The sequence below is a fragment of the Corvus kubaryi genome, unplaced genomic scaffold, assembly GCF_017639235.1.
Source record: "Corvus kubaryi isolate FWS band 111438036 unplaced genomic scaffold, C.kubaryi_AGA036_p1.0 136, whole genome shotgun sequence".
Classification (NCBI taxonomy): domain Eukaryota; kingdom Metazoa; phylum Chordata; class Aves; order Passeriformes; family Corvidae; genus Corvus; species Corvus kubaryi.
This window is the reverse complement of record NW_024580670.1, coordinates 7,856,951-7,866,883: the sequence shown is the minus strand read 5'-3', so window position 1 is coordinate 7,866,883 and position 9,933 is coordinate 7,856,951. Positions and strand designations below refer to the sequence as shown.

The 9,933-nt window shown below is 37.6% G+C and overlaps 1 long non-coding RNA gene across 2 annotated transcripts in view; it reads right to left on the bottom strand.

The window, feature by feature from the left end:
- Positions 1-6,482: 6,482 nt before the first annotated feature.
- LOC121658428 overlaps positions 6,483-9,933 on the bottom strand; it is a 62,359-nt gene continuing 58,908 nt past the window's right edge. For both annotated transcript variants that reach the window (XR_006013966.1, XR_006013969.1), the window contains exon 5: positions 6,483-9,821. This is a non-coding gene — a long non-coding RNA (uncharacterized LOC121658428). The remainder of the gene's footprint in view (positions 9,822-9,933) is intronic.

Here is a 9,933-nt window from a genome sequence, read left to right as displayed (position 1 = left end):
TAAAGATCACGTAAAATATGAAAAAAATAAAATGCATTACTAATACTGTCTTATTTTCAAGTAGACCTCATATTTACAAACAAGTTTCACTAGAAAAGTAAAACTGACAGCAAAACAAAACCAACAAAGCAAAACAATTTTTATTAGTTCAAATGAAACTAACCAGGGCTACAGCAGTAAAAACCTAACTTCTTTTAAATTCCAAAATGAATCTCCTCTCCTGACCTTTATAGAGCTCAAGATGCATACGTACACAGAATAAACAAAATAATTTGCAAGCAAATTCACTGAGTGCACCTGACCTTTGAAACAGCACAGATAATTTTAATCAGATTTGCACAATGTTAATCGGTCTCAGGTTCCTTGTAGTAACACAAAGATGACAAAACTACTTATGGAAAAAAAAGACAACATTTTACCAAAATAAAACAATCTTTAAATATTTTTTTAAATAGCCCTAAGGGTCTCAGTCAGATTCAGAAAAGATTCCTCTGAAATTCTACTCCCTCAATATCCCGCTAAGGTGCACAATTCAGTTCTAGAGAGAAAAGCCCTTTCTACCAGTTATGCACATTTCTGTCTCAGTTAAGTTGAAGAGCTGACACCTAAAAGAAAAAAAAAAGTAATTTACACAATCATTTTAAAAATCGGGTTTTGTAGGAGTGGCCTGTAGTTGCCTCCTTGATCACCTAGCATGCAGTGGCTGCTTAAAGCTTCTCGGTTACATTGATCATCCTAGATTTTTCAGAGATAATGACTAAAAAATACCAAGATCTGCAGCATAAATAACCTGACAAGCAGTGCTGACTAGTAAAAAACCTCTCGTTACAGAGAGCAGAAGTTCTCAGAAATATACATAAATGAGCCTTAGCTGAATTAGATGACAGCACCTTCCTCTGTGGAAGGACAGATGTTACATCAGGAGTTAAACAGCATTTATAGCCACCATTGCTTGTAACACTTGGAAAAAACAAGGGAAGAAACCTTATACTTTATATAAGGCCCAAAGCAGGTCACTGCAAGTGGTTCTATTACTTGTGCCTGATGAAATGAGAATAATTAGTGTGGGGAGCTGAAAGCCCTGTTTAGGTTCACAATGTTCAACCTCCATCAAATTAGACCTTCCATGCCAAGAGCAACAAGAGGGTTCTGCCCAAGCTGGAAAAGACAGCATGAGAGTAAAATGTGACTAAACGCATTAAACACTTAGAAAGCTGAAGTTTGGCTTTGGTACTTTTGAGAAAAAAACAACACTAAGTAGGACAAAGATCCTCATTAATTACTTGCCCAGTTCAGAGATGCAATAGGACAACACAGCTTTGTCAAATAATGTACTTTATCTACTCCTGGCCTAGTTGCTTTTAAAGCTTCACTTCTTAGTATTTAGAGACATTTTCAGTTTAATAAACCACTTAGACAATAGAACAGCTGGAAAGGAAACATAAAGTAAACTATTAGCTACATGAATTTGTAAGTATTCATGGCTCACAAATGAATTTTCTATATTGGCTGTTTCCTTGTAGAACCAGCACTACTCTTGTAATCCTTATGAGCAGTAAGGTGAGTCAAATGTGTTTCTAAAGAATTTGGTCCCCTTATCCACACTCAGATCATTGTGAGCAAACCCTGTACTATTTGACATAGCCTCTGAGACAATAAGCAAGAGAACAGCTTTCTCAAAACCAGCTTTGCTGAGAGCTAACACATGTTGAGGTGGGATCATGAACAGAGCTTTCCAGAACAGCATTCCTTCATTTGTGTGTCACTGATTAATTCTCTGAAACTGCTGTAGACCAGCCACCCCTTTCAGATTATGGCAACAATCACACTCTTCTGCCACTTTATTTTGGTCTTTTTCTCTCTCCTTTGCTCACAAAGAATTTTACAGCTTGTCTTTTGCAACAGCTATTTGATATCCTCATCTTTTCCTATTAAGGATTTTAATTTATTCAGCTTATCAGGAAGGTTGAAAAGGGACCTGATCTCTGTATACAGACACTTGCACAGTCTGTCAGTGTGAAGCATTCTGACCTTGCAAACGGAGTCACAGAAGCCCTGGCATCTGGAAATAAATCACACTGCAATGGGTGGTTCCTTGCAATAGTGACAAATACTATTGATAACTGCATCGTTCAGTCTCAACACTCAACACAGAACCCGTTACAATGCAAGTGTTGTAAGAACTATAAAATATTTAAGAAATAATGTAGAATGATTTTATCTTTCCTAATGCTGCTTTCGTATTCCTATTTCCAATATACAATGAATGCTCACACACACGATCGAAAACTAACATTACACTAGAAAAATAAAGAAAAAACAGCTGCCAAATGGAATAGAACTTTCAGTTTCATATTTTCCTTTCAAATTTTAAAGCAATTTTCTATAGGCAAACAAAAACCTTTTAAAAAACCTGTGTTCCTCAGAAAGTAATTTTCATTTATTTGACTACTCCTATCAAAATATCTATACTAAAATGCACTGTTTTGTCTAACCTTCGACTACCTCAAATTGTATCCTAAGATTCTTTGCACTATTTTGCTTCAATATCCAACCACCTCTAAATCTTCCCTGATTTAAAACCCGCCCCCAGTATCCTCTCATATAACTTCAAACACTAATCCTGATTTTTGTTACAAAGCTGCAGACAAGTAACTATTCACCACCTCACAACTATTTACTATCCCACACTGAACAGCCACATTGCTAGTCAGACTGCCAAGAATACTCTCCATATTCTTCCTTTTCCAATTCAGTTCTTAGTAGGACAACTCATGATAAATACATTTATAAAAATGTCTTCTATATATAATACAAATATTTCGCTACCAATATTTCACTCCAGTTTTTAATAGGCAAATAACCAGTCTTACACCAGTCTGTAATGATAACTGAACCAAACACTTTAGTTGACAATAGTTTGCAGCAACACACAAACAGGCACAGTAGTTTGACAATCAGCACATCCCCAAACAATAACATCACTGCAGTTTAAATCCAACTCATATAAAGGCCTGCAGAGCAATGGAAGCTGAAGTCCAGGGTTGTAACATTTTCTAGAGAAATAGCAGACAGAACATTAGGTTCTCATTCGAGCTCTGTTTGCTCTGCTGGTCTGCATTTTGGTTTTTCTATAAATATTTTTAAACAAGACTACCCATTTTCTTCAGCAAAACATCTGCCTAATCAAAAATAAGACTTAGGAACTCATAAACCTCAGATTTATGCAAGATCCCTTCTGTCCTTTCCCTGTCTCTTTCGAATATTGAATGTTTTAAAGACAAATTTCACCTGAAAATTTCTCTGCAATGAACCAAATTCTGCTCTTCTGAAATAGGATTCATCACAACCATATAATTCTTAAATATTTAATAACACAACATGAACTAAAAAGAGACTGAAAGCCTGAAATCATTAAATCATAAGGACATGTCCCACCACAAGAAATTTGCAGCATAGGAGGGAATTTCATTTGTCATCACATGCAATAGCAACTGTCTCCATCAAGGATGAAGTTAATCAGCACAGACTAAATAAATTAGGTAACTCTTTAGATTGTTAACATTGTACTTTAGAATGAAGACCAATCTTTGTCTCCTCATGCTGGAAAACTTCTCTTTCAAATAAATCAATTTTGTGGTTTGAAACTAAAAGGCAGTGAAATTCCTTACTGTATTTTTTACCCAAATATTTTTGGTAAGATATTCAGTTTACACAAGGGACACAAAGTGTTAAAACTATAAGAGTAAAAGGCAGAAAAGCAAACAGGTTTAAACACAAAGACTTCAGGATTTAATTTACTCTTATGATCACCGGTCATTACCTGTTTCTAAAAACAGTAAAGTTTTTCACTTTGGTTCAGGTTTTAATTTTTTCTGCAATGCTTGAAAAAAAGATGGTATATGGTGCCTATTTAATTAAAGGAGCAACAAGAACTTTAAGCAAGAGCATTTTAGTATAAAAGTAACTGGATCTTTATCACAAAAAAAAAGGCAAGGAAGCTTTCATGTACAACAGAAAACTCATTTAACCTTCAAAATCTGCTAGGCAATTTTGTGAGGAACCAGAGCAACTAAAACACATATAACAATAATTAAATAGAAAAGAAAAGGTTGAGCATCACATATGTTATCTACAGAAGTTATTAAACAATAGGTGGGAATATTAATGCAAAGAATAATCATATTGTTATACTATCAAGGGCATACATCAAAGTGGAGTACCATTTTTCCAAAAATCAAGGGAAAAATTGCTTTTGTTTTGGCACTTGGTTTGACATGGTATGTCAAAAGAAATTATAAAATTATAAAATGTTTTCAAGATATACTGAGTATGTTACTTAGGAAGTATTGTGCTTTAGAAGACAAGAAGAAACGAAGGCAGGAAAGTTGAAGGATACACACAGCTCTTAATGCAGCATAGGTAAGCATGGTTGCTCTGCTACTATATATTAAATAAACAAGTAATGAAATGAAGCTACTGGTTTTGATTCATGGAAATGCCAGAAAGATCGTGGATAAAGTATACAAAATTAATGGCATTTCCTTTTTTTTTTTTTTTTTTTTTTTTTTTTTAAGGGGAGTATCAGGAAGGCAGCAAAAGTCAGGTAGGGCATCAAAGTGGGAAAAACAGTGACAACAGAAAACAACAAAATCAAACATCTTTTCATTTTAGTGACCATTTAGAAAAATATTACTGTATTAATGCTATTTAAAAGCTATTTCAAAATCCAAAGTCCCTATGGAATACTTTACTTCCTACCAGTTTAGGGAATCATATTGTTTTTACTAACAGAACACTGATGTTCATTCCAAATGCCAGCTAAAATGCAAATTTGAGCCTTGTGTGTTACCCACTGCTTTCTAACAGGCCTTCATTATCTCTTAGTTCTCAGTTAAGACTAGTGCACAAATCCAGCAAAACAGTTTAGAAGGTACTTAATTTTCAGTATTTGCATAATAACAATGAAAAGGATAAATAATATGCATACTTAGTGCCAAGCATCAACACTATGCCAATTTAAAGTCTTATACTTTAACATTTCAGAAATAATTTTGAAAACAAATGACATATATAAAGTATTCCAACAAGTTGGTATACAATGACTTCTGAACAACGAAACACCTGCCAAGGCCAATGCCTACCAGATACATCAGATTTTTAGTGACTTTACACCTTGCTAAATCTCTGCAAATGTTAATGCTAAAAAAGCTTTACATTCAGAAGAATTTATAGAAATGTTTTTGACTATTCATGCAGTAAGACAGAGCATTACTTTGATACACTAACAGGCATCATGGCAGTGCCAATACAGAAATTCTGTACTTTGGAGTATCTAGAAATGTGAAGCAGACAAATGCAGCTGTTGTTATGTGCTACAATGCAAATCTGATGAGCTACACTGGGACTATTCAGTATTGCAGTGCAAATTGATGAGAGGAGAGGCACACAATCTGAATAAAATAAAAAGGTTTATTTACACCTCACAATTAGGACATTTTCTTTAGTATTGTCCAAAAGATTAAAACTAGCTTTTTTTCCTAAGACCTCTTTGTAATTTTTCAAGTTTGCTACTAGAATAGCTACACCACTTCCAAAAGGAGTAGGCCTTTAAAAGCACTCAATAAATTTGAAAAATTCTACGCTGTTACCATAACAATCTGCAGGGACCTATGCAAACACCTGCTCCCCTCTGTAGGTACCCTCAGCCCTCCCACCCTGACACATCTCCCTCAGGGATTACAGTCTTGGGAACCTCCATTTAGGGGCCTTTTACAGCTTGGGATTCCCCCTCACAATCAATGCACTGGTGGAGGAGAGCTCTTTAAACAACTTTCCAATCTGTTCCTTGTAGAAAGACAGTTAGCAGACTGTCATGAAATTTAAGGGAAGGGAGGAGGAATTAGTCTTAATTAAGGGCTTCTGCAGAAACTCTCTGAACAGCTGAGTCACTTAGAGAACAAGTACAATCTAATTGTACAGTCCCAAATAACTCTGCCTGGACACAGTGGGTGCTGGGTTAGTCATAAACAGGGCCAGATCCAGCTCTTTCCAACAGGAATAACATTCAACTAATGCCAGTCATTTTTACCAGTAAAGCTTTCTACATGCTGATTATGAAACTGCTTTTCTCTTACAACACAATTTTATCCTTAGTTTGTGTGCACATTATTAAGTGCAGAGGCACCTCCTTCACTACAAAAATTTACATGCAAAAGTGAAAGGCTTCAAATTCTGACATTGACTATTGAGCACGGATACTCAGAATTATCCTGTACCTTTAGAGACAATCGTATTTCCCTCCCTGGTTCTCAAAGGAACCCAGAAAGCATTTTATCAGCAAACAAAACAAACAAAGATTTGGTTAGGCCTTTAAAATAATAAATAAAAACAAGCAAACAAAAAACCACATTTACATATGAATTTGAGCACTAAACTCAGAAAATAGGAGTTATAAACTACAACGATGCACAAGGAACACATTGCACCAAACATATCTAAGTTTTATTTGATAAATTACTGGTGGAGTAGAGAAAGACGAGAAGAATGAACATAATTTATTAAGACTTTCTTTAAAGTGTCCATCTCCCTCTAGAGCTTATGGAAATAACAAAGCAACAAAACCATGTAGCCCTGTAAGAATAACTTAAATCTAAGTGAGAAAAAATCTAAAGGAAGGCAAAAAAGACATTTCAGATATTAGCTTAATAAGGAGAAAATATGGATGATACTGGTCAACTTATATTGATGAACAAAATAAAACATTGCCTACACAGCAGCAAAATACTCGAAAATAATCAATTTGCATTTTTTAATCATTCTCCTATTAGGATCTGAGCTACAGAAGTCAACAACGTTTTTCTTGGAGACTTAATATGTCAACATTTGCCCTCTGTAGTAAACATGGCCAATTTGTCTGAAGCTGTTTATTTACACACTAAAGACATTCTATACACAAATCAGCTGACAAAGTTGGAAAGCAACAGTATTTTTAACCTTGGCAGAAATAGGCAAAATTATAAATATATGAAATAATATAAACAAATGTAATTGACATAATTGAAGCTGCAGATACTGGAGAAGAAAGAATGACTGACATATAAAACTGAGTAATTCAATTTACTGCAAATTCACAAACGGATTCATGTGACAAATGACAAAATGAGTATGAGAGGATTATACATTGTAACTATAAAAAGGCAAATCCTATAAAGTACATACACAGTTATAATATGAAAGACAAGTGGATAATCCCATGTTTAACATTAAGTTATAGGAGTTGACCCATTGTTTCCAATAGCATCTCTATATCCTCCAATTTTCCCAGCATGTAAAAGTATTACCTTGGCCACTAGCAAAGTCAATGGAAACTGAAAACATACAGTTCAAAGGCTGTCAAACTAAAATATTTTACTATCAGTACAGGCTTTGTGTAACACACTACTCTCATTGCACTCTGAGACATAAACCATAATCAAAGAAAACAAAATTATAAGAAGCTGAATAAAACCATATGAAAAATGGATTCAAATAAAATAAATGTTAAATAAATAACTGATTGAAAACAAATAGGCTCCACAGCTTTCACATATTGCTGCCTTAATTCTTCTAAGTTTTCTCAATACTACAATACCAATTAAATTAGCACTATTATAACAGCATATTTTGAGGAGATTGAATTAGAACTTGCATCAGAAGTGCTATACTTGGAAATGTAACAGCTCCCATTGAATGAAACTAGCAACATCTCTGCCCAAATGTCTCACAAGGGAAAAAAAATAAACAAGCTGAAAGAAATAAACTAAAGGTTTCATAGTAAGTGGTGGAATTGACAAGCAAACTAAACTCAGCATTTGTTAGCACTCTGCCTAACACAGGAAAAAAGCAGCATGTGTATGTGTAGAATTTCTTTACACAGGATGTAACTTTTGAAGATAGGAACAGTACTCTGCTATCATTCAAAGATTTAAAACTACTCAGAATGTCTAAAAGTGCATTTGAAGGGAAATGTGAAAGCAGGTTATGTAATCGGGGGGCCTGCTATTTATTGGAGATAAGAGACATCTTGTCCTGAAAAAAAAGGCAACATATTTAATGTCATTTTTCCATTAGACATTTCAGTGATTCAATTTAAAATTAAGATCTTAGCACATGGTCTGGAATGTCTCACTTCAATCACCAACATCCAACAGTCAAAAATTAAATACTTAAAAAACTGCTTACAGGTGACACATTGTGCAATTGTTCTTTGAACTGAACTTTGTATTTTCCTCTTCTTAAGAGTGTTAAATCATTTAAGATTTTTAATTACACCATACCCCACAAAAACAGTTTAAATCTAAAATATTTTTTTGTCACAAAAGCAACTTTCAGCTGAAAATCCCTGAGCTCACATTTTAGGTTCCAGCCTAGAACCAAGAACAAGAGGACTATTTGGGGGAGGAGGTAGGGAGTGGGGCTTTTTGTTGTTCTTCATCTTGATTTTACTAATTTCTTAAATGAGTTACTGGGAATCTGCAATATTAATCTATTCCTTGGACACATGGTATCCTTGGAAAAGCATAGCTACCTTTGCCCTGGGTATGGTATTGTCACCCAGCCTACCCGTGTTCAGCTAAAATAATTTAGGAACTGATATAAAAGCACTTGATCCATCACTTCGACAACGTGCGTAAGGCACCTAAAATGGCTTTAAGCGTTACTGCCTCACGCAGGAATTTAAAGTTAGGCGATTGCTCAGTCTCGGTGATCCAAGCACGGGCTGGTTGTTGCAATGACTGCCTTGCGTTTTGCTGGAGCGTGGGAATTAATGGATCTGCTGTAACACACCGTATTTCTGCCGCTCCCCGAGGGGCCACAGCAGCGCTCACGAGGGTCCAATAAAGCACTTTTCACTAGAGCGAAACGTGCCCACGAGAGTATTTCAATGTCGGAGCGGAGGGACAGGAGGATGACGGCGCAGTGAGGACGCGGAGGGCACAGGGGCGGCACCGCCTCAGGGAGCGGGGGCAGCGGTGCCCTAGGACTCCCCCTCAGCGCCCGCCGCCCGCTCCTCCCGCTGGAACGATCCGCAGCGGGGACAGGGAGAAGGAGGGTGAAATTAACACAAAATGGAGACTTACAGTCCTGCTGTGACACGCGTGCGCGGCCCCGCCTCTGGTGGCGCAGGGCCGGAAGGCGGGGTCGTCGCTCTGTCAAGGGCTCGCCGAGACGGTGGCTGAGGGGCTGCGGCGCCGTAGGGGCTGTGGCCGATTTCTCTGCCTGTGGTGGATTTTGCCGCTTGTGGCGGGCACAGGAGGACCGTGAGGGGAGCGGCTCCTTGGCCGCGGTAGCCGCCCCTTAGGTGCCAGCCCCCCCGGCGATACGGGACACCTGGGGAGTGCAGGAGCACCGTGCCCAGGGCCGGCCGTACCCGAGCTGAGCCCGCAGGGAAAAGTCTCACAAATTGTGTGGACTCTTTCCATGGCAATACGAGTAGCTCACACCATTATAAGTAGGGAAAGCAATGTCACAGTGTGTGCAGTGCTTGTGCAGCTGCGCCGGGTATCTGGTTTGGACCCCACTGGAGACAGGAGTTGCAGTGCTGCTGTCTATTTTACTCTCACGTTGCCTTACTGTTCAGTTCTGTGTAGCAGCAGTGAGACTGTCACTCTGTGCCTCAGTCCTGAATTCCCTGGCGCAGACACGGATGTTTGTTTGAGCTCCTTCAGTTCAGTATTGGAGTCACACAGGGCCCTCTGTAGCAGCAGCTTCTTCCAGAGCACCACGTCCAGCACCATCATCAGCTTCTGCCATTCCGTATTTCTTCTTCCACCCTTTTCCTAAAGGAATAAAGCATGATTAGTGCCTTGCTCTTGCTCAGTTGGACTGAGCTTCTTTTGGTAAAGACAAAATCTTACAGCAGAAAGCCAGGTTTCCAATGGGTCTTTTGGT